Source organism: Cygnus olor, chromosome Z (assembly GCF_009769625.2).
Source record: "Cygnus olor isolate bCygOlo1 chromosome Z, bCygOlo1.pri.v2, whole genome shotgun sequence".
Lineage (NCBI taxonomy): Eukaryota > Metazoa > Chordata > Aves > Anseriformes > Anatidae > Cygnus > Cygnus olor.
Window position 1 is genome coordinate 12,912,261 of NC_049198.1, and position 25,909 is coordinate 12,938,169.

General features: G+C 38.1%; 1 protein-coding gene and 2 long non-coding RNA genes across 10 annotated transcripts in view; 2 read left to right on the top strand and 1 right to left on the bottom strand.

Annotated features, from left to right (window-relative positions):
- Positions 1-509: 509 nt before the first annotated feature.
- On the bottom strand, positions 510-13,342 carry LOC121062344. The gene is made up of 3 exons (XR_005815522.1): positions 13,153-13,342; positions 12,840-12,932; positions 510-1,538 (listed from the first exon to the last, which is right to left on the bottom strand). It is a non-coding gene; the product is annotated as an uncharacterized LOC121062344 (long non-coding RNA).
- A 214-nt stretch (positions 13,343-13,556) lies between these two features.
- On the top strand, positions 13,557-20,881 carry LOC121062343. Its single transcript, XR_005815521.1, has 3 exons — positions 13,557-13,626; positions 15,118-15,269; positions 15,615-20,881. It is a non-coding gene; the product is annotated as an uncharacterized LOC121062343 (long non-coding RNA).
- A 69-nt stretch (positions 20,882-20,950) lies between these two features.
- The window catches only part of NIPBL (NIPBL cohesin loading factor), a 169,993-nt gene continuing 165,034 nt past the window's right edge, over positions 20,951-25,909 (top strand). For 4 of the 8 annotated variants that reach the window (XM_040542240.1, XM_040542236.1, XM_040542237.1 and 1 more), the window contains exon 1: positions 20,951-24,807. The gene's annotated coding sequence lies outside the window, so the exon portion shown is untranslated. The remainder of the gene's footprint in view (positions 24,808-25,909) is intronic. The other 4 variants (XM_040542243.1, XM_040542244.1, XM_040542242.1 and 1 more) reach the window with 3 other exon arrangements.

The following is a 25,909-nucleotide window of genomic DNA, read 5'->3' on the forward strand; positions in this document are numbered from 1 at the left end:
GCTCTTGTTCATTGTTATTATCTGGATTATCTACCACTCAATGGTAGATCATGGTCCTAAAGGGACAGGTCATGAACTAATTATAAGTAAAAATAAAGAGAAATAAAGAAGATTGTTTCAAAAGAGGAAATAATCACTCTCAAATACAAGCAAATGAAATAGATAAGGTGGATGCAAGGAAAGGGGCAACAAAGTAACAGTTAAACAAGACATAGTTATGCATAATGTAGTAATTTGCTAAAAATGATCACGATATAGTCTTTATAGGCATTATGGGAAAATAATTGGAAATGAATAGTGAAACCAATGGCTTCAGTACTTTTGTCACAGATTTTTTCCCAATCACAGGGACAAGAAAAGAGGAAGCATAATGCATGCTGGCTGAAGGAGTAGCTGCTTGCCAGGCAGTACAGACTGTGGATGCTGCTGGGGTGAAGACTGAAATCAGCTTTCCCATATGTTTGTAAACCACTGGAGCAGGACAGGTACTAGTAATAAAGCTTCTGGAGAAAAAACAGTGGTTGTTTTTATTGTCATAAGTAAAACCTAAAAGAATATGACCTGCAAATACTGTCCACATTTTTTTTAACTTTGGAAAATGCAATGGAACTGAGTTGTTAAATAATTCTCCAGAAAATGTTTCCTCCTGCATTTCTTCAAGATGCACCACCTACACTTGCGATAGGTAAAATACAAAATGAGTTAAAGATGGGTACCTAGTCATTTTGTATCAACTGGTCACTGTCAGAACAACAAAAAAAAAGTACCAAATACACAGAGAAATAAAACCAGTCTGGATTTCCTTTTCCAGTTACACTTCCTTAGAAAATATTAAAAACCTAAATTAAATCACATACTTGGAAAAAGTGAGTTTCTATTCTGGAGATAATCCCAAAATTCGTTGTCTTGCTTAATATTACCAACTTACAAAGGCTGCATTACATGATATAAGAGCAATATTGTAACAGCTTCTTGGAATAACAGCAGCTCATGAAAGTCATGGTAACTTCTTCAGAGCCTAGCTCTATTTCCTTTTAAGTGCATAGGAAATTCTTACTGACAGTATTGGATTTTAGGTCAGGTCTCTTATCTCTGAATGATTCATCAAGCAAATGCATCAAATACATGGAGAAAAACTATACCACAACCATAATACATATTGTAACTAAAACAAAAAAGACACTGAAATATGTTCTTTGAAATAGAATTTACAGAACACACACACACAAAAAAAAAAGTTGACTAACTGATGGGAGCTACTTAAAATGCTTATGCGCGAAGGTCATCACCATCAGACTTAACATCTACAACCCCTGATTACCTTGGACAATTCTAGTCTTACTTATATCCTTAAACGACCATGGCTAGAACACTACTCTTACAGTATCTTAAAGGTAGCTCATGAATAATAAAGTCAAAATAATGATAAAGCAGGAAGTATCAACAGAAAACTGGTTAATCAAAGACAATTTCCAATAGCAAACTCCTTGATGTTTTCAACTTGAGAAGGACTTGTTTCATCTCCGAGTTGCTGTACTCTGGGGGGAAAAGAAACAAAACAGAAAACAAACAAACAATAAGAAAAGATAAGAGACTATTTTTTTTTCCACTAATGAACATAGTGTTAATGGCCGAAGAGCTTCTTGACTGCAGCTCCGTACTTCAAACTTCATTCAATATAGTCTATTTTAAATGTAGTACCACTGTCAAGACCAGCCTCAGGACAGCCATTGCAGCAGCCAAGGATCAGATTCATGAGTGACGCTCTGCAGCTGTTGCCTAACGGAGATTCATTACAAATAAATGATTTTAAGATAAGTATAATCTAAAGGGTTTTAAATCAAAAGACTAGATCAAATCACTGCTCCTTGAGAAAGAATTCTGGCTTTACTTTCCTTATATTTCTTTGGACCTATACAGGTTACTTTGAAGAAATGTATTCTTATATAGGCATAAATCCCGTTATTTCTACAATATAGTGAATTACTACAAACCATGTTCATCATCAGTGTCTCATTAGAGAGATGAAATTTGGTTATATTCTTTCTTGCAATCTGACATTCCAGCTGGAACCAAAAAATGCAGGTCTTCTGCTTTTAAAATCACATAGCAAATATGATGCATATATCTGAAAAAAATATGTAAAATCTGAATGATTGTCCTTTATTAATGCATAATTAATAATAATGTATATATTTTATATGTATTAATAAAGGACAATCATTCAGATAAAAACTATGTATTTACCTTTCTGCTACTCTGTATTCTTCTCAAAGCTGACTTCATGTTGTAAAGTAGTACAAAGTAAAATCTAATAACCAAACAGAATTGACAGGGAACTCATTTAGTCTGTTGTCTTGAGCAAAGGCAAAATCTAAGCTATTCACAGCACCTGTCCTTAAACCTTCAGTGAGAGAGATTCTACAACCTGTCAAGGCCATCTACTCCTGTGTTTAACTACTACAGTGTTAAACTGTTGGACTTTTTGTTCTCTAACGCTTAGCTGAAATCTTCCTTCCTACAAAATTAGCTGTTATTTCTTGTCTCATCCAGAGCACACGTTGTACCACTTACTATTTTTGGATACACTTTGGATGTTTGAACGTAGCCCTGAGAGCTTTCTCAAGAAAGCTCTTCCTTCTTTTTGCTGAACAGCCTGAATTCATTCAAAGTTGTTATGCATGTCATTCCTTCCGGGACATTATTCTCATTGATCTTTTGTAGGCTTTCTCCAGTTGTCCACAACTTTCTTGAAACACAGTGATTAAAACTGAACAAAATACTCCGCTTTTGGCTATATCAGTTTCAAATACGGTGAACATATTCCTGTATCTTACTCAGGAAACTCCTACTTAAGGATCTAAATATCGTGCTTTATTATTGGACATGACAGTGCTGACACATATTCAAGTTAGCTACTAGTAATCCATGATTTTTCTTTACAGAATTGACATTTTCAACCCTGCATTTTGAATTTGGTTATTCTAACCTGCTTCACATTGAAATATGTCTCATCTCTGACGTTAATATTTTTTTCCTAAGTATCTGGCATTCCTGAGCTCCTTTTTCCATAAGAATCTTCTCATATGCGATTTTATTTACAAATGCTCTTTTTAATCTCTTCCAGGGATCATGAATTCTATAACTTCTTGACTACACTCACCATTGTTATTTTTCACCTTCGAATTCTCAGATAACTCTGTACATGATTTCAACAACAGATGCACTTCACCCTGTTTCTTCTTCTTACTGTTTGAATAATAATTAATAAAAAAAAAAAAAGTCAATGTGTTCCAAAGACTTGTTCCTACTTTACATCCTGCTATCTACTGTAATACTACCAAAGGTCAGCCAAGTCTGAAATGATCTCATCTACTCCATTGCCTTGGACTGATGTTCTGTATCTGACTCTATTTAACCATGAAAGCACCTTTTTTATTTTTCTTTGGTCTTTGTACTTTTATTTTCGGCACAATGGAGTTTAAACAGGTTTATCTCCTGACAGATTCTGCCTCTTAGACCAAGCTCGTATGCCTCAGTATACAGCCAAATATCTTATTCCTCTTCTTTTGTCTTTCCTTCCTAATAAGGCTTAGCACTCTTTATTCATACTTCAGTCATGAGACTGATCCTATGAAGTCAGATAGGCCAAACACATCATAGTCTTGATTAGGGAATAAGATTTGCAGGTCCTCCTCCTTATTTTGATACTTTTTGTTAAGTATACCTTACTAGATGAAATGCCTTATGATGTTCATTTGTAAATAAAATCTAATCCTATTCCTATTATATTTAATTTAGTTTACCTTGGTATAGTTGTTATCTGCTTAATTTGTTTTGATACTTGCTGCACAAACGAGTGCTTTACTGACTGTGTTTCCAAACAGTGCAAAATGTTAGCATGTTCTTTTAAAACTGGCAAACTCGAACACTAGAACAGATTATCAACATAAGCATTTTTACTGTGAGTTATAGAACTATTTATTTTAATGCAAAATGTATGATGCAAATCTTAGATGCAAAATTTTTCAACAGCTCAGTAACACCAGGAAGATGTCAAGCTATGGTAATGTCATTATTAGCCTATAACCAAATACCTGTCCCAGTGTGAAAATATATTTAGATCATTATGGTGTTATTACCATAGGAAAAAAAATATTGAACACTTTGAAGTTGTTTTATAGACCCGTAATTCCAAAATATATCAGCACCACTAAACACGAGACCAGGACTGTCTGATACAATTTCAGAAGTCCCCTTACATTCACACTTAATTTCCCTTAAGACCATTTATAACCTAGCAAGACAACCTTTTAAGACCATTGTCTCCTACAGATGGTTGCTTTAATTACTGTTTTAGTAAGATATTTCACTTATTATTATAAATTAGAATATGTCTTTCATGGAAAGTAAACCTTAATCTGAATTTTATTTTAATGTATTTTTTATTGTAATGTACTAAATTTTATACCTTGTTTAATGAATCATTTATGAAAATTATATGAGATTAAATAATATGATTTAATAATAATAGTACAGGACATCTGTTATGTCTGGAGAAATAGTCACACAGAGTTCTAAAGAAACTTAGGAAAATGAAATGGCTGCAGAATCGTGAGCAAGAAATTTGTTTGAAAATCCATGTTTAAGTCCATAAGATTCCCTAGCAGGATACGTACTTAGCCAGTGAAATAAAAATTAAAGCAGTATGTTATTATTTAACGAGCTCTTTTGTTGATCAGACTTGAGGGGAATCACACTGTCCAAAGTGGCTACTAAAGCATAGCAAAGTAATTGTCAAATAAGCTTTTTCCAAGGGAAAAGACACACCACATTGTTCTTCCAAATTCCGAGGGCTGTTCATCACTGCAGGCATACAGTATGCAAATTAAACTTCTTTGCTCCAGCTGAGGCTGTACTTTGCCCACTGAATGATTCATCTTTGCAGGAAAGCAGGCAGTACTTGCACCATTAACCTTGCCTGAGATCTTACTGGGGAAGCTTTCATCATCTTTTTGATGTGATTACAAAAGATTCTTGGTATGGAAACTACCATAAATAGAAACATATTTGGATATGTCCTGGCCCTGGTCCTAGTATTTGCAGTCTTATCCATGTGGGTCATAGCACATATATGATGCTTTGAGACAATTTTAAAATGCTTTTACTCTTGCCTGTCACACTTTCTATTAAGAGAATGCATCTGCTCTAAATTGTATTAGCAGAATCTTACACAACTTAGGAGAGTACATAAATCATATCAAAGATTCTTTGACAGAGTAAGTTTCTCTGAAAAATGAAAATCTCATAGTGAACACTAAAGTAACTGTTGCCCCCATCCCAAGGTTGAATAATGTAATACTCTGCAGAAATGAGATTTGTCTGATGTACTGACATCAATAGATTATTTCTCCGAATTTACAATAATAGCTTGTTAAAAACATTCGCTTTTCTTTTGCTACACAAATCTTTTAAGTTCTCTAACAGAAAAACATGAGGATTTTTTTTTCCCTCTATATTTTGATTATAGTCTTATAATCAAAGATGATTATAAGACCCACAGATGTCAGATCTCCTTACAATGAAACATTCACAAACTAGTAAGAGGAAACAAAATACTCTGCATTTTCAAACTACTAAGCAAATAAATTAATAATCAGGGAACAAACAAAAGAATTTAAACAAACTGCTCAGTTCTACTTTTGCCTTCTTTCTCATTCACTCCTTCTTCTCTTAGCTGCTTATCTAAGCCACAAACTATTTTGGTTGAGGGGTTGTTTTCTCACTTTCTTATTTGTCAGTGAAGATTGCTGGCGCTCTCCACTAACAAATGACTGTTATAAACAACAACACGTATATTCTCTTTCAAACAAAGTCACTAGATTTTTTAGCAATCAAGAATGAGGATTAGAATTCCATACAGATTCCATACTTCAGCTCAGAAAACAGAAAATTAGCTGAGCTGGAAGGGATGGAAGATCCATATCCCAGGAGTTAATGAACACAAACGGACAGCGGCAACAATGGCAAGAAACAACAAAAGGACAGAGGAGAAGCTAATGTTAAAGGACTGTAAGGCACATACAGGGTTGAAAATGAGACACAAATGAATCACTGTAGCATAAATGTAGCTCTTATTCAGAAAACTAACTGTTTCTAACTAGAAATCTGGTATTCTATAGCTCCCATATATTTGAAATTGCCCAAGCCAAATGCTGCTGTGAAGAAAATTCCAAGCTTTACAGTAACACTGTACAACGAACAACAGTGACTGGGTCTCAAACAAGGGATGTCTTTTTTCCAGTAGTCAGTTCAGCATTATCACAAAGTCTGAAACACAGTTATTTTACAGACAACTTTTTCTGCAGTGCAATCCATTTCTTCTCTTCAATTGGAAAAAAAAAATTATATATGTCAAGGTTACCCAAAAGTACTAGGAAATTAGTGATTTGGTTCAAAATGGAAATAAAGAATATGTGTGTATTACTGAAGACACTGTACAATCAATAAATTACCATCAGATTCTATGGTTTGAATTCAAAAATTACTATGTGCACAATGGCATGTACTGATTCTGTTTAGGAGAGAAACATGATATGGCAGTTTTTCATTCATGCAAATAGTCAATTAGATGTAAAACTCAATAGCTACACTATGAGAACAATTATTTCATGGTTGTATGTATGGAATTTGTAGGAACACAGTTAAGAAAGTATAATTCACATTTGTGAGTCTTAAAAATCAAGACATAAATCATGTTCCAGAGCAGCATAAACTGGTTGTTAGTTTTGAGTGTCAGTATTTGCTGTGTCTACCTGTTATGATATATAAGCACCATTTTAAATCTTGTGTTGATTAATAAATTCACCACTAAGTGTGTTGGACTAAGACTTGATTCTCAGTGCATTTCTGTAAACTTTTCTCTAAAGCCATTATTTCTATCACTTAAATGTAATGATGTTAGTTGGTTTATTTCAAGACATGATTCTAGATTACTTTTTTTCTTTCCTCCTTGTAAAACTCTTATAATTCCCACATCACAACATAGTCATCATCAGATAAAGTTATTGTTATTAATTATTTTCCCACCAGAGCTAGAACCACAGCATAGAAAGTCTGATGTTCACCCCAGGCAAATTGGTAGAAATAATACTAAGCCATACAAATAATGGACACAAGGATAAACACAGGTATAGGGGAAAACATGAACTTTTCTCTTTAGAGGCAAATCACATTTCACAGATCTTTTGGACCACTCCAGTGTGTACCTCAGCTCTTAATTTTCCTATTACACTGTCTTCCCAGTTCCCATGTATTCCTCACTCAGAATGCTCTCGTAACCTTTCTTACATTATAGTAAATATATTTTCAAATTTCTGCTAGCTTCTGGCAGACACCCAAACTTTGTGATGGCTGACACGCATCATCAAAAGAAGGAAAAAATCACTTCTTTGCTCAGCACTGACTACTTTGATAATGCTGTTGCTTTACCACTTTATTAACTTTCCTATTTTACACTTTTTTTTACACTTTTCCACTATTTTTTTGCTATGTTAAGTCTTCCTGTTTCAAATTTGGAAATCTAGTATCTAATACTGTGTTTCCAAAAATCATTCACACCAATTATGAGACTGTGAAATAATGATTTCACCTGTATCTTTTAAATAGAGGGTATCTAGCTGTCTCTTTTAAATGTAAGACTATGGTACGTTGTAAAAATGAAGACAGCAACTTCAGATTAGAAGCTGAAATGACTGTGGGAACCAAGTAAGGCATTAGAAAAATGTGCTAAAAATATATGTGTTCCCAGAGTAAGGTGGACAGGACCTTTCTGCAGTAGCTAATGTCTGAACACTTGTCTCAGTAAAGATAAGAGGGAAAATGAAATAGCATATGGAAATTCCAGCAAACGTAGGACAGTCTTAAAGAAATCTTTGTATGGAGTTTTGTTTGTTTGTCTTCCTTCCACTAATGCAGCTCTACTGATGTTTCTAATGGTGGAAGCTACAGTGTAGGCAGGACGCAGGTCATCTGGTCCTGATCAGAGCAATAGTAATAAAGAGAAATGCTTACAGATTTCTCCATTATGATGTCCCTGTAAAGATGGGATAATAAGTATCAATGATGTGAAGAGGACATTCTTGTAATCATAAGAGATATGGTAAGATGGGATGATGGATAACCTCAAGGTACTCTCATGAAGTCAAAAGGAAGGTCCGAACTACTCAGGTTCAGACAGGTTGTGTTGGTATCCGATGTTAATAATCATACTTATAAAACAATCCATACCAGCAAATCTCATTTTTCAGTGTGGGCAGTGAAGCAATTGTTTGATTAGTTAACTGTTCTGAGCAATTCATTGAGTCTCTCTGTAAAAAAATCTAACTTATCAATGATTAATAAACTTCTTAAAATCTTGCTTAGAGTAACAGATAAAGTGTTATCTACAGAAAACATTAATTAAAATAACAGCAATTTTGTGTATGTATCTAATTCTGAAATGATAATCCCACTGATTTTCAGACAGCAGGATACAAAGAGGAAAATAATTTCTGTGACATTTTCAGGTATTTTTAATTTTTCTGTAGCCAAGATAATGAAAACTAAGATATTATAAAATCTTCTATCTAAACAAAAGTATTTCAGACAACCTAATTCTAATGATTACAATACCACAAAAACAAACTTTGTGACATGTACTTATCTCTAGTTTTCTCCTCTATTAATTTTTGAAGTTGTTTAGCATTTTGAAATCAGAGTTACCTATTGTCTATTAAAATATTCAGTTCAGACCTGAACTAATTTATAAATGTAGTATATATTGTCACTATTATAAATACAAATATTACATAAATACAAATGTAACAGCATAAATATTAGCTATAAATGAGGCCTTATGAAACAGGAAGGCAAAGTAATGTCTCTATTATTTGGTTGACAGGATTCAGATTTCTTTTTCAAAGTAGTAATAAGTCTTGCCTCTGTATTTTAGAGACACTGAGCCACAGCAGAGTAGCATCTCAAAACTTGCCAGTGTCTTGTAAAATTTCTCACATTCACTTTTTTATAAAATATTGTGAATGATACTCATCTCTCAGAGATGAACATGTTTAAAGTGCCCTTTGATCATGACAATTTCAACTTCAGCCTGTACTTAGAGATTTTTCCTCTACTCAGATGCAGGATGGTCCTTCTGTCCCCAGAAAAGGCTTTCCAAATGAATTTTATTATTCACTGCCCTGTATACCATACCTTATATTTACAAGGGGGTAGCCTGCACCTCTGAAAACCCACGCCCTTTTAGAAGTACCAGGTCTTGAGAATAAGCACTCAGATAACATATAGAGCATGAGAGAAAGCAGCAGAAAAATTACTGGGGAGTAAGAGTTGTGGAGTAAATATTTTGTATGTGACCCACACTTATAAACTGCTAAAGTGAAGGGGATTTTCATCTCTTTAAGAAACTGACGTTCCCCATTTAAGAAAGAAATGTGAGACTTTGAATTGTCACCATTTACTTTCCATATGTACTATTACTTTTGCACAGCTCTGTAACATCCAGTTGTCTAATGCTGTACCATTTCTATTTTGTTTTGTGTTTTTTTTTTTTGTCAAAAATGCCAGTTCTTCTAAATGTATACATAGCTCCAGTTTCTGCTTCTGTCTTTACATATCTAAGTCCCTGTATCACAAGCAGTTCCAGACACTGTTCTCTCTGATTACAACTAGGGCCTTTCACACAGTCAGTCATGCTGTATGATTGCTATGTGCTGAATTAAACCATTCTTTTCAAGTTAGACAAGCTTAGAATGTCAAATTTCTAAAATATATCTTCCTTGAAAGTGTCCTAATAAGTTTGCACATTAGTATTATCACCACATGTATTTATATATTAATTATTCAGACTCACATGAGCTAAGTTCATCTTTCTTCCTAATCTTACCATACACTGCACCTTCTACAAAACAGGAGAAAAGTTCTGTTTGAGAGCACACCTAATTGCCCACTTACGTCTAAAAGACTACATAAGACTGAACGTATTGCTTTCTGATAGCTCATAGGAGATTAACCCGTTCTCCTTCAAACAGGGAAGACAGAGCTTTTCCTATATCACCATCTAGTGGGGAGGAAATATGAAGCACTGGAGCAATGGCTGTGGACAGGCGGTAATAGTAGTTGCTTTCTGTCGATCCTGCTCTTGAGGACAGTGCCTAGGAATACACTTGTTACTTTCCACAGATGCACACATAATGCTTCCAAACTTCATTGGTTTGGAAGAAGATCCTTGACTGAATGCCCTAACTGATGGATTTCACATTACCTGCTTTATCCTGCCAGATGTTCTCTCAGAAGACTGAATGTTAGACCAGAAATATTAAAAACTAACAAACAAACAAACAAAAACAGCCCAACAGCTCTGGGTACATCACCTGTCTTAACCTTTTACCATTTCAGACAGAAATGATCAGGATATTTTCAAATGCTATAAATTCCATTCTTGTAGGTTAAAAATTAAACTATTGCCTTGCTGTGATGGGAAGTGAACATTCTCTACAAATGATATTTTCTTGTAAATGAACAAGCCACAAAACTGGCATGATTATTTTATGGAAATAGAACAACTGGACATAATTTGCTCAACCCTTGAAATAAGTACAAGAGAAAAACACTACAGCAAAACATATCTTAGGGTAAAAATTCACAGAATAAAGGAAGACATAACATTTTCTCTTACTGCATCTATAAAGCAATAATCCCATCAAAGCAGTACAGGAAAAATGGGTTGCAGGACAAATTTTACATAAAACAGTGCTAAAATGTAAAAGATCTATTGGTATTTTCACAGACATCAAAGGGGAATTGTAATTCAGACATTTTATTGTGGCTAGGATATTTTAGGGTATTTTCCAAACCAGAATTAAATGATTAAACAGTGTCATTTCTCTCTCAACATGTCATGATTAAGAGTTCTTCTTCTGACCTAGCTATGTATTTCTATACCTAAATAAACTTACTGCAAATATAATCCTAATACTGAATTTCTTAACATGAGAACTAGATAGAAGCTGACAGATGCCATGAGGGACATTCAATTTAAGGCACTGCAAAAAAAGCATTGGTATGGAGAGCCTGAAATGTCAACAAACAGAAGGTCAAGGTGCCTACTGTAAGGAAAAGTTATGGCTGTTCTGAAAAGATGAAGACTGAACCCAAACAAGAAGGAAGAAAAATAAGCTGTGGATTTTTACAAAATAAATAAATAAATAAATAAAAATCATAAGCATTTCTGAGACTGCAGTGGGAGAGAAAAGAGCTGCTCTTTGTAGCCTAACCAGAGAAATTGGGAGTGCAACTCAATCAACCACAACTTCACAACTTCAGAAGTTCCCACTGCTCCCAACACTTCATATGAAAAGGAAAAGCTCTACATTTGACTGAAGAGAAGCAAACAACTAAACTCACAGAGTGAATACAATACCCTTGTTTACCCTTTTTTAAAAAAAACTTGCACAAGTTCCCTAAGCAAAAGCAGGCATTTCTCTTATGCATTGTATTAATCAAAATCTTGCCATTTATTGTTGTTATTTTGCAAAATGGTTTCCTTCTCTTTTTACTTTTAAGGGTTGTAGTTGCAGTTGTGTGCTTTCTAGACTAGAAAACTTGGCCTAATGTTGAAATATAAACCAAATGTGTAAAACACTTTTCAGACAAGAAGTTATAAAGCTGTAATAAATTTAAATATTCTAATGCTAGTTTATTATAGGAAATGTGATACCAGTATCCACTAATTATCAGACAGCAATATAAGTAACTTACCTTGCTTGGCCTTAAGCACTCTATGAGTTAGCACATGTGCATCCATACAAACAACTTGGGAGGCTTCCGGAAAAGTGTCTCCTGAACTAGTGTAGTCCTCTAATCCTCACACTCCAGTGTGTCCTACACTAGATCTCTGGTAGAAGAACAGCTGCAAGTTCATGTCTCCTGCACTAAAGAAATTCTTTGCTTTGTCTAGTGCAGGAGACACGAACTTGCAGAAATTCTACCAGAACTCTTTCCACATGTTCACTGCTACCAGCACATCCCTTATAATCTTAATAAACTGCTGTAAAAGTAATAATTTTCTTCTGCATTTAGTTCAAGCCATATTCCCCCATTTCTTACTTTAAAAAGGTAAATAGTTCTTACCATATGGTTGAGTATGGTTCAGAACAGTATCATGAGGGAATTAGAGAGTGAAAGATAATGGAAAAAAAATGTGGTCCAAAGAAAGATCTTGATCCAGCAAAGATATAAGAGAAAGAAAATAACAGGAGGAAAACATTTGCAGCCAAAGAACATTTGCAGAGGGGCACAGAAAATACCAGAGGGAGACACTGCTCTGAATCCAAGAGGAAACTCTGAGTAAGGGAAATGGGGTTTCTAGTGTTCAATACAGTCAAGAGACTGAAGAGGCTGAGAACAGAAAAGAAGTCAATAGGTTTTTCATAAGCTTTATATAGTATAACTTAAGCTTTTTGAGGGATTGAATTGCCAGTTGAAGGGAAGCAGGAATAGAGAAATGGAAGAATAGTTGAAGAAACAGAAATTCGATCTAAGACTCCTCACGGTACATTATTTTAATATGTAAGTACTTTTGGTACAATTTTATTTAATTCATTAGAAATTGTAATCAGGAAAGACCAAACCTGTATCTGTCTCACCGTAGACACTTAAGTGCTTAAATTGAGAACTGTAGGGTAGGACCCCAGGTCTCAGGTTGGGTCATCTCCTTATCTCCAGTTACAACTTAGATAAGAGAAAAAAAAATGTTGTTTCTGGAATGTGACTTAACCTACCTGAAAGGAGCAACCGCTCTCTCTTGACTGAGGCATGTCTTCCAGAGAGGGGGGGATCACTGACTTCGATGGCAGGTAGCCAACAAGCAGGATCTACAGAGGTTTACATTGCAAATCAAAATAGGAAAAGAAGGAAAAGGAAAAGGAAAAGGAAAAGGAAAAGGAAAAGGAAAAGGAAAAGGAAAAGGAAAAGGAAAAGGAAAAGGAAAAGGAAAAGGAAAAGGAAAAGAAGAAGCCGTTTACCCAATCAATATTTAAGCATTGTCACTTATCTCCACAACACTTCATAGCAACTCACGATGGGTGACTTTACCTGGTGGCATCTAAGTCCACCTGGGGAGACAGTAGCCGTTTCCACCGTTTTGCACCGTCCATATGAGAGGGCTCTTACCACCCTGACCGCCCTCTCCCAGATGTTTAAGTGCGGCGGGGCTCGAGGCAGGACCCAAGCCATTTGTCTGAAAGAAATGACCTTTTACACGTAAGGGTCGGGGTTTGGCGGAAAAGGAGTTAAAAGCCGAGAGTCGGCGCTGAGGAACCCAGCGGACTGCTCCATTACCCGGGGAGGGGGGGAGCCTGCTTCCACATTGTTAATTACTCGCTCTAAAATTCATGACAAAATTTCAAAGGAAGACGGATAAATAGTGTCTATAAATAACGAGGAGGGGATCTGTTAACGGAAAGAGGTGAAGCTGAGGTAAAATTCTGAGGGCAGGTCTCCTCGGTTCCAGTCGGCGGCCGGGCCGTGTCGCAGCCTCGTCTGGGGGAGGAGGCGCGGCGGCACCCGGTAGGGCGTTTGGGGCCGGCACGGAGTTGTAGGGGCTTTTAGAGCCGGTTTGAATTCCTCCTCCAGCATCACCGGAGTTTCCCTCCTCACGGGCTGCTTCTGTCAGTCCCCGGTTACCTGCGTGGGACTGAGAGAAGAGAAGAAATGGGCGGGCATGAGAGCGGTGGTAGCAGTGGGGCTGGGAGTGACAAAAGGGCGGGCAGCGGCCGCCTCGGAGCAGCCCAGGGTGCTGCTGCTCAGTCAGGAGTCTGGTGGTTTTCTGTAGTGCCGACAGTAATCTAACCTGCCCTTCTGAGCCAAAAGCTGCTTAGTGGAGGTGTAACAAACGACGGGTCCCACAGCAGGTGTCTGAGCACCGAGAGCTGGGACCCTCCCGGGGCACGCTGAGGCACCCAGTGCCTCCAGATCTCTGGGTGGTGGGGCTGGGGCACTTGGTAATGGTGGCTGTGCTCCCGTAGATCTGCTTAAAATGGAAGAATGCATACGCAGAAATGTTACACAGAAATGGTTTTTTTTGCTATTAAATTATTATCCTGTGGAGTCTTAATAAGGATTTCCCAAGAAAGCAAGGAACTGTGTCCTTTGATCTGAGCTTAGTTAGAAAGAAAAGGAGGTCACTTAAAATGGTCATGAAGTAGCTGGTACAAGAGCAACTTATTAGTGATAAACATGAGAGCTTTCCATCATACTGAAAATATTTCTGTAGAGTCATAAGCATGTGCAATGCTTCCCAGGCAAATATAAAATGCCAAGCCCACTTCCTCTGAGAAACTCTGAAACTTAAAAGTGAATCGAAACCACACAGAATAAACAAATTAAGAGCCTAAAACGAGGTGAACGGGAAGGGTATAATCTTTGGGAAGGCCCTCCCCCCTCTTCCAGTTTATATTTTTTTGTATATAGTTAATAAACATTTCTTGTCTGCCCAATTTTGCATACCAGCTCAGAGTATAAGCAGTAATACTGTCATAACACAAGTATATACAGAGTCTACACATGCAACAGAGAAGAGATTGAACTATATTATAACCTTGGTGGTGGTCCTTCTGGGGCACAACAGTGAAACAGCACAAGGAAGAATGCGTTAATTGTTGTTCCTGCTCTGTTTGTTTTTATGGATAAATAAGGACTTCAATCTACTAAACTAGCAATCCAGAACCTTTCTTGAGCTCTAAATTAACATACAACCAAAAATAGCATTTAATTAAGAAAAAGGCTGCAGTATCTTTTTGCAGTCAAAGGAAAGTGTGTATAGGAAAGTGTGTATACAAGAGGAAACCTATTAGATTAATTGTACTGTAACTTTTTCCTTGGCACATAAACAGTTGCAAGAACTTGGCCTTTAAATCTTTGCCAATGCGAAGAAAACATTCCCAAGCCAAGAACTAGCTATTATTCTACAGCTACCTAGGCATGTAGTTTTATTTCTATTACCAGATTATTACCGCTCTATAACTTCCCTGAACTTACATATTAAATTTTCTATTTCAGGCATATTGGCATCAGTATATAGCATTTTGAAAGAAACTTTGGGGTACTGGACAAGTTATATCTATTACATGTGAAGAGCCCCATCCATAAAGAAGTTTCAAACAGACATCTCTGGACTGCTTTTAGAAGAGGGCAAAAGTGGTAGAAGCCTGGTAAGAAAAACCTTCACACACATCGTTTTTATTTTGGGAAGGGAAGAAGATTTTTAAAGAAGGACTGAAACAGAGAAAAAATTATTTAACTGCCAAAAATAATCAGATTGATAGATCTTGAATGTTCAAGAGTTTTGCAGTTTTATACTAAATTCACAATGCTGTGAAAGGTCATCAAAGTGTTACGTTACACAAGATTCCAATAATGAAAAAAAAAAAAAAAAACTTACAGAAGGGCCATAAGATACTTACATGACAATCCTTTCCTCACAGGGCGTATAATATTTTTGGGTTAGTCACCAACGACATAGGAATATTAAGCATTTTTCTCTTATGAAATTCTAGATGGTATAAATGAGAAGATTTAGGAAATGAGGTGATCAGAAGAATATCACAGGACTAAGTATAAAATAAAACCTGATGTTCTCCATTCAAAATTCAAATGGAGTAGAAAAAGCTGCATTCACCTTTATTAATTTAGGTTCTAAAACAAACAAAAACCCTCCAAACTTCTATTAGTATTTGTTTAGATGAGACATTTTTCATTAAACTGCTTACTTAAAGAAAACTCAGATGAGGATAGCATCAAAATATATAGCCTGTATATCCTGACTCAACATTCCTCTAGGCTGGACAGTCAACTTTAGTACTTCTGTACGAACATCCAGTTTTTCATAGTATAAGTAATGAGCTAAATTCTTCACAACTATAAACACGGAACAACATGTACATTTTAAATCAAGAAATAAATGAAACATTTACACTGTGTAGTCTAAGTGAGGATTCCTGAACTATGTGTGAAAAAAAATTTAAATGGAAAGATCATACTTTCAAGTGTAATTCAGTCTACGCATATATAACAATCTTTCTGAACCTATTTTCATTTAAGTACATTTTATGCTGTACTATACTTTAAATATGAGTTTTATAACATGACTTTTACAATTAATGTCTTTACCGATGTGTTATCCCTTATTTAACGGACTTCTTTATGCAAACATTATTCAAACACAAATACATTTTCTGTATAAATTCTGCAGGGCAAAATGAAATTAAAATGGCATGCTCACCAAAACAAATTATACGTTCACATTCTACTCAAAGACACATTCTTCTTTGGGGCGTTTAACTAGTCTGTAAACACAATTACCAGAAATAATAAAACTGGTAAGATCATAGCTTACCTTTTAAGACGGTAGATTCGTTAAGAGGAACAATTAGGGATTCAGATTTTGAATTATTTTTCCCAATGAGAAAAGTCAAGATAGTAAAAGAAGGCAAATAAGGGCTTTTGTATGCTGCCTCTATGCTTGGGAGCAAGTGAGAAGGAAACCGCTCCAATACATTAGGGAAAACAGTCTAATGGCAGAGAAAATATAAACATTGCCCAAAGAAATGCAGGAGAAACAAACACTTTGACCAGAAGAGAGTGATCACTAGGGTAGCCTGGAGTAAGACTGACTTAACTCTGGAAATGTAGAGAAACAGAAATGGAACCACAGAAAGTACAAAAGTAATGAGTAAATACAGGAAAATATCTAGTGGATGGAAGTATAAAAAGTGTTTTATGTGGCATGTATATATATTTTCCTGTCAGGAAAATTTATATTTTGAATGTTGCGAGGTTATTATAATTTATGGATCCATTCAGAAGGCTGTGTTTAAAATTGGAAATACATTACATGTTTTGACTAGTGGATTGTCTCTGTCAGAAAAACTATATGATAGCATCAAATATTTGGATGCATTCTATTTACAAAGATCGTGCATATGTGCCTTTCCTCTGAAACCAAGGGAAAATTTCACTCATGAAGTCTCAAGTCCTTTTTGGTTGATAGTCACCTTAAATCTCTCTAGCTCCATTTTACTTAGAGCTATGAGAGTGCTTGTTCCGGTCTGCGTCTGGGGTTCTGTGTCTTCTCTGCATCTGTTTCTATGGCATTTTACATCTTTTTTCTCACACATGCCTATCCTCAAAATAATACCCAACAAAACATGTGCCGCCCACATGTGCCTTTGTTTTGGGTGGTGACATGCACCCATATTCTGGTGGAGGCTGTTCTTATTCAACAAAGTTTTAACTGCTTCTTACAGTGATTTTAAAGAGCACTGCTCATGACCACTAGCTGCAATATATTTTATCTAGCATCAATACTATGGATAACAGGCTACCTTAATGTGTTGAAATATCTCCACAGACAACAGACAAGCAAAAGCACAGGTATACATAGTACAGCCTGTTTAGGACAGTCACTATGTCTTCTTTTATATGAGTACAATACTTACACAGGATTGCAATCTTTATGAAGAATACAGCAGATAAAGTAGGCAAATCCACAAAATGTTCAGTAGTAACTTAAAACTATAAATTAACATAAATTAACAATTCTGTACGTACTAGTGCTCTTTCATTCCAGTGCTCTTTCATTATAGTCAAGATTTGTAAATAATTTCCTCTTATCTGTAACCTCTCAGAAAACTGTGCATGCTTATCATTTTGTTTTTCCAAACATGTATCTCTTAGGCCAAGATTTTCTATGCTGTTCTACTCTACGAGGATGAAAGTATGAATTATGTTTAGGGAACCTAAGTGAAGTCACGTAGATATTTTAAAACAGACAGAGGGCAAATGTAAAAATGTGAACATTGAAAAACTAGAATCATAGATCATGTTGCAGAAAAGGACATTTTTCATAAATAGATTGTTTTGACTTGATTTTTAAGTTATGTCTACTTAAATTCCATGTTAACTATTCCTAAAAGGTATATTCTTCTCTCGATCTTTTTTTTTTTTCTGCAACAGAGTTGCATCACGTAGGCAGATATATCTATCAGTATGTAATTGCATTGTAAAAGCTTAGGCAGCTTCTCCAAGTCAACAATTCAATTTTCTGGACGACCTATTGTCCCCATCAGAAGTTTAAAAAAAAAAAAAAAAAAGGCTTTGTGCCTTTGGTGTTGGAAGTCTGTGAGAAATTAAATCTGTGACAAGTTAATACTGCTTTCTGGCCCACTAATGAAGCACCCACACATCTTCTGAAGTGCTGACAAAGCAGATGGACTGATGTTTGTCCCTATGGCCACACTGGGAATCAAGCTGCCAATTGTGTCCAGTTATAAAATGGAAACATCCTTTTTTTTTCCCCTTTTTGGAGAAAAGAATGTGTAAGAGGAATATTCATCATTTGGAAACTACCTAGTGATGTCGTATTTATCTTTACTCCTTTTCCGTATTTAGCTTAAAAACAATGAATTACATTTTACTATTTTTTAGCAACCACATGTCTTCAGATGAACCGGTATATAACTTGATGGCCAAATTCCAATCAACTTTTTTTTTGTGATGTTTTGTGGTTAAAATATTAGATGATGAATTACTTCAATAAAGAATTAATTGGAAATACAAAGATGATTTATCTCTAGGTGGGGCACCACAGTTCTCTGTTACTTGCCTTCATTTTGACTAATCATTCTGAGGAGACAGCATTAGGTGTGTCTCTAAAATGTTATGTAAATGAAACTGCCACAAAACATTCAGAGACACTGGAAATAATTTGTCTGAAAACTGTGTATTAGTGTTCAAACAGACCTTGGCACAGACTAAAAGCATGCCAGCGTGCACTCTCCCAAACAATTCCTGGGCACAGTTTGGGAGTTAGTGTGAGTCATGAACCATTCCCAATGGGCAGTAGATGCATGTGTCTATCCTGTTATGATGAATTAAGGAGTTTAATAACGTAGGCATGAAGTATTATGTGGCTGTTAGCCTCAACGCCAGACAACATTCGCAGGCATACATATAATCTTTTAGTTTACAGGTAGTTGTTGAGTATGTTGGCTGAGATGCACTCAGTATCTGAGGAATGGAAAAGTTCTGCTTTCTTTGAAAGAAGCACTTTTTAGAGGCCTAAGCCCAAGAAGCTCTTTTAACATACATGATTTAGATAATCATCTCTCTGTCTTAAATCTTACTTTTACTGGCAAGTTCATTAAAAAGGGAGTGGCAAGGCATTTTAAGCATGATAAGATGTTCTCATATGTCTTTAATCCATACATGAGTGACTGTTGGCTTGTGCTGAATTGTCCTTTAGGCCAATTTTTAACTTCTGTCCTTTGCCAGAAGATGAATGTCCATGTTGACTTGGTGGCCCGTGACAGCAGTATTGATTTACCTTTACACCTTAAAAACTGGAAAAAAACAAACAAACAAACAAAAAACACCAAAAATAAATGTTTTTATCCTTGTCTCAAAATATCCATGTTAGCCTTCACAGCTCCTATGAAATTGCACAGAATTTGTTATGTAACTGACACGCAGTTATGTCTCTATTATAAAACATTGCATTAAGTTGCTTTCCCAGTGCATGTCCAAAATGAGACTTTTGAGAGACTAAAGTTATGAGGTTCAGGGTTTGGTTTTGTTTGTTTGTTTTTTAAGAGAGAAAATGAAAAGAAAAAAGAATTTGTAGGAATCAGTACCTGCTTCCTTTCTGAAGTTCATCTGTGGTGAAGTGTATCCACAGAAATGTCTCTCAGGAGCCTCTTCAGGTTTCAGATTTTTTTCTATGACAATGTATGATAACTGATCATCCTTACAAAAACAACTATTATTTGGTCTTTTCTTGTGGCCCTTATACAATACTGGGAAAGGCTACTTGTCCAGAAGAATAATCCATCAGTGACTTCTTTTTCTGTTACATAGTACATTTTACTATTATATTATAGTTTAAAATACGTCTTTCACATTGTCCGTATTTTAACTTTATTCAAAATCTCTAGTGCTTTGAATAATCAGGAACTGACTGTAACATTCAAGTGAAAATACTTGGGTTAAATCTTCTATCATTTTCTTCCACAGAAAACTTTTTTACTAGTATATATTTCAAAAGATGTATCTCCCACATAATTCATATCCTGTCCTTGTACAAACAGAAGCACATTCTTAACACCATAGAGAGGATGCAAGCTTATAATTTAGAAGAAATTGAAAAATGAAATAGTATTATTTCATGTTGTGAAATTCTTGTTGGAAATTTATGCTAAATACTTAGAATGAGGGGAAAAATGTTACCACCGTCTGGCTTACGAAAAAGGAAAAAAAATAAGTAGTCACCATCAAGTTGTAAACTTGCAACATGTAATGGTACAGATATTTTACACCTCAATATGCAGGCTTCCTTGGCTCTTTATTTTACCTTTACCACTTAAGGCCTGATCTGACATTCAGGCTGCTTACTTACTCACGATGAATATTCCCCAGTGAATTAATTATGTGGTGCTATTATTTGCTGCTGTGATCTAAAGTTAATGCAAAGAATGTAAATTTGTATTACTTGTCATACAGCATTTGTCATTACATTCATTCTACTCACTTCTGTAGTCCAGTCTTAACACCAAATTCCCAATAATTTCAATACTTAAATTTAGGATGAAAGCTAACAATTACATTACTATATAGTGATTTCCCATCATTGTGTAGGAAACTTTGACTACGTGAAAAATACACAACCGTAGAATCACAGAGTGGTTTGGGTTGGAGGGGACCTTAAAGATCACCCAGTTCCAATGCCCCCGCCATGGGCAGGGACACCTCCCACCAGACCAGGTTGCCCAAAGCCCCATCCAGCCTGGCCTTGAGCACTGCCAGGGAGGGGGCATCCACAGCTTCTCTAGGCAATATACAATAATCTGAATATTTTTTGATTTTACTTACACATCACGTTTAGTTAAAAATTCTGTCCTGAAATGCATACAACCTATCAATTAATAAGAGATGAATGTAACAATGTTTGTGCATCCCATTAATTAATTAAAATGACATGCAACTGTATGTTAAACCAGCCATTAAATAAACAAAAAGTGGAAAAGTACAGTACATTTTTCACTCATTCTAGAGAAAACATCTAATGGCAGCAAGCAACCTCTAAGAAAACATTGGTGCTCGGTGTATTTTTACTTTTATTTTACATACTGTCTATAATTTATGAAGCTGAATAACAACATGTAGCTGTCAGGGAGGTTAACATCAGAATGAAGAGGGTAGAAAGGACTCTTCACTATTTTCAACAGTATACACATGCATACTGTCTTTGCAAGTGGAAAGCTTTTTATCTCAGTATACAGTCATAAACAGCAGCAAGTGATACCTACGACTAACATATTTTGGTGAAAAGGGTTTGAGAAACATGTTTTGAAAAGAATACTGTATGCATGAAAATCTTTACTTCCTGCCTTTTAAAGTTACATTAAAAATGCTGAATTATTTGTTCTCTTTGAAGGACAAGTAATGAGTCTCAGAATAACTGACTGTGCAAAATACTTTAGATTTACGAGAGCCCAGTCATTTCTTTAAAGCAAAAGACATGTTCTCCCTTGACTTCAAAGGCAGCAGGATTAGGTTCTAAAACTTCACCCTGAAATTTGCAGCTCATTTGCACGGCTCTATAGTTGTGGATTTATCAGGAGAATTCAGAGAGCTTTGCCCTCCTCCGCACTGCTACCAGCTTTGTTTAGTGCAGTGTTCGCTCCTTAGTGTGCCACAGTCATGGTTGTATGACTGCATAGCTCCTCCCATACAGATTAGGACTACCTCCACCCCATGACTAAGGCCTGGAGCAGAAATGAGGTTTAAAGTATCTTTTAATATGTTTTCTGATAATACTCTGAAATGCTTGTTATTATCCCATTTCTTGGCCAGTTCACATATAATGGGATACACCCATATGTACTAAAATATTTGTAGGAACACATGTGAGCTTTCATTCTGCAATAAATTGTTGAGAAGACAACAATTTGAAGACAAAAGTAACACAGGGAACCACTTGTCTGAATCCAGTCAAAGAATTTGACCTTTCATTTTCAGAAGTGGATTACAGTAATATCTAATGGAATAAAACCTCCTTAATTTGATTTCCCTTAAGAAAGAAAATCCTCATTTACTTCTAAGTGTTACAGTAACACTTTGAGTTATTTTCTTGTGCAGGTAGTAATGTCATAGTAATCAAACAAAATAGCCATTTCTACAAATTCCTTTAGTTAAAAAGGATTATAAAAGCATAAAATGGGATGGTGAGATTCTCACTGGAAAATTCTTACTGAAACAGAAGAATCAAATAGCTGTTGTGTCTTATACTGATGTTTGGACTGGCTAAACCATATCTGATACGGAAGACCCCTGCATATAAAAAACAAAATTGCAGTATTTACATTTTATTTATACAGTGAATCACCAATTAAATATATATATATATACATATATATATAAAAATACTCCAACAACACAAATTATTAACATTAAGTTAGAAGTAGATTGAAGTAGTATTACCGGGCCAACTTGTCATTTTAGAATTGTATTTTCCTTTGAATTCACAGGTGTGTATGTCCACATACATACATGTATGGGAACTCTAAATAGGTAGCTTGTTAAACTTTAGTTTATTACAAAAATATACATATATATATTTTCTCCCTTGACTTACAGAGTTGAACTCTATTAAAATAAGGACAAAGATTTATGAACATGGTTTATCTACTACACCAATTATTTCCCTTTATTTCAAATGGATAATCTGAAAATACATAAACAATTGTAGGACTGGGACCTTTTATATTAACTTGGAACACAGGTATGTAATACATCTCTTTCAGAGCCTGGTTTACTCTGTCTCCATTAAACTTACATGAGCGCACACCCATTAGATAGAAGGACTGAATTACCGTATTCTCCAGTGCCATCTTCATTTCTGTACTTTCAAATAAACACACTTGTAAAACAAACTTTGATTCATCCAACATTAGGAATTTGATAGTTTAAGCTTAAGAGATGCATTTTAACTCTGCTTTAAAGACAGAGCATTTGTTCAGGAAATCCTAAGACCTGGATTCAAGTGCAAGACCTGGATTCAAGATTCAAGTGCATTTGTGTATGGTATTATCTCTTTTTGCAAATAATATCCATCCAGAACTGAAAGGGTGTGTTTATATGCCACAGGATATTTACAGCTAGCTAGCTGTGTCCAACTGTATGGTGAATCCTGAAGTCCACAGATGAGCAAGGCTTCCTCTAAATGTGATTTTTGTCCCAGTATCAAGGAGCAAAACAACAGAAGTGAGTTCTGAGAAGACAGTTAATGCATTAGACGTAGCAGCTTCTTTGCTTTTATCCTGTTCTATGTTTTATTCACGGTTTTACCTGTACAGAGGAAAAATGTAAAACCTTTCAGACTAGGATTCTCTCTCTCCAAATAGTCCATCACAGCCCAGGATTAAAATATTTCCAGTAAACGTGTTGTTGGGGCGGGGGAACATCACCCTCCAGCGAGGCTCAACACCTCAACACCTGCATTTTTCCCCCGTGCTCGTCCAGAAAAAAAACTCCCTTCGCATGGGTACGTCCACCTGCAGATCCCTCGCCCCGGCACCGGGAGTTTCGGCTCCTGCGACACGGCCTCGTAGAGCCACCGGAGAAGGACGCTGAGGGCGGCGGCGGCCCCGAGGAGCGCCCCCGCTCCGCCACATCGCCCCTGCCGGCTTGTCTCCCTCAGGGGCGACGGAAACAGCCCCCAAACGCCTCCGCTTCCCAACGGCCGCCTTCTCCTCCGATCCGAGCACCGCCAGGGGAAGGAGAAGGGAAAAAAAAAAGAGGGGAAAAAAAAAAAAAAAGGGAGAAGCTCCGGCGGGTGGGGACGGGGTGAGGCAGCGGGGCGGCGGCGGCTCGGCCGGGCGAGGCGCAGGGAGGCCGGGCGTGCGGCGGCGCTGTGAGGGGAGCGGCGCGCTGCCGGCGCTCTGTCGTCGCGCTATCGGCGGGCTATCGCGTCGTCGCGGAGTCGGCGGCGGAAGCGGCGCCGTCGGAGCGAGCGAGCGAGCGGCCGAGGAGGAGGAGGAGGAGGAGGAGAAGGAGGAGGAGGAGGCGGCGGCGGCGGCGGAGGGAAGGGGGAGGCTGTTGGCGCCTGGCGCCGGTGGAGGGAGTCATTCCTGCCGCTGCACTTCCGGTCGGCATTTTGTTCTGAGAGGGAGCGAGAGCGACGCACGGGAGCCTTCCTCCCCCCCCTCCTCCTCCTCCTCCTCCCCCCGCCCCCCCGCCCGGTACCGACTCGCCGTGCCCCGGCCGCCCCCCCCCTTGCTCCCCCGCCCGCCTCCCACAGTCGCGCACCGAGGGAGCGGCGGCGGCGGCCCCCGGCAGCGCTGCCCCCCCTCCCCTCCTTCTCCCGGCCGCCCCCCCCCGGCCCCGGGGCGCCTCTCGGAACCGGTTCGGCCCGGCCCGTGCCCATGTTGTGAGGCGGGCGCAGGGGGACGGGATCCTCGCCGGCCGCTCACCCCCCCCCCCGGCTCTACATGTTCGCTGCACCGAGGAGGAGACGGAAGAGGAGCCAGCCCCCCTCCCGGCCCGGATTATTGTTGTTATATTATCTCCCCTCCTCCTCCTGCTCCGCGGCGGCGGCGGCGGCCCAGCAGCGGCGGCTCCTCTGAGGAGGGAGGGGGGCGGATTGCTCGCCCCCTCTCCCGGATCCCCGTCGGATTCAGACGCCGATTTGCTCAGGTAATCCCCCCCCCCCCCCGCCGTCGTCGTCTCCCCTTCCCCTCCCTGCCCTCTCCGGCAGCGGGCCGGGCCTGCCAGCCCCCGGCGGCCCAGCGCTGCCGGGAGCGGAGGGGATTATCGGCTGCTCCTCGGGGCGGAGGGGAGCGGGCGGCGAGCCGAGGTGTTTATTTCGCAGCCCCCCGTGCTGCCGGCTCGGCGGTGGCGGAGGAGGTGGGCTCCTCCCGGGCTGCCGGCAGGCCTAGGCCCGGCGGAGAGCGCAGGCCCGCCGGCCAGCGCCTTTACTCCAGCTCGAGGATTAAGAGAGGCGAAGCGGCTCCTCGGTGACAGGCCTCAGCCCGGAGAGGAGCAGCAGGAGGAGGAAACAATGCAATTAGCCGCAAATGTGCGCTGATCCCGTGCCATATTTACAACTTCGCCAGGGAGAGGAAGCGAGGTCCCAGCGCAGACAGCCCTCTGAACTGAGGAAGGAGTAAGTGGAGGAATAGGGGAAGAGAGACAATGTAAATAGCCCAGAAACAAAAATACCCGTCTCTGGTACTCTCTTCTCCTTCCAACTCTGTACCGAACACACAAAAGTTCGCGTGGAGATGGATTTATAACATGCAAACGCTTGATCTCCAAATAATAAAGCGACTGATTAGCTCATTAATCACTTCGCATATTTATAGCATAAAACTAGACCTTGTAGAGTGATTGACACGGCACGGACACCTGCAGACCTAGAAAATACAGATAGACAAGTGTATCGCGTCAGGTATTCCACTCAATCTTAATGTTTACGTGCTGTAGACGTTAGAGGAATACGCACAAAATTCACAAGAAATGCTGTTTCGTGCCTTCTAACAAACAGAAAATGGGGAAGGGGTCGCATGTAAAGCGGTACGTTTATGACATTTCGGGGACTGGGATGAAGATGAGATCTTGCCCTAAGTACTCGGGAATCAAAGATAAATTGAATCAAGTGAAAAGTGAGGAATGTTGAAAAGTGTCATCCTTTCTTGTCAGGCCATATCACTTCGAGATCCTGAGGTTGTTATTGGCTGTTTGTGTCCATGATGTTTGAATATGTAATTAGGTGTCATTTAACAGGTCAAATGTGTTT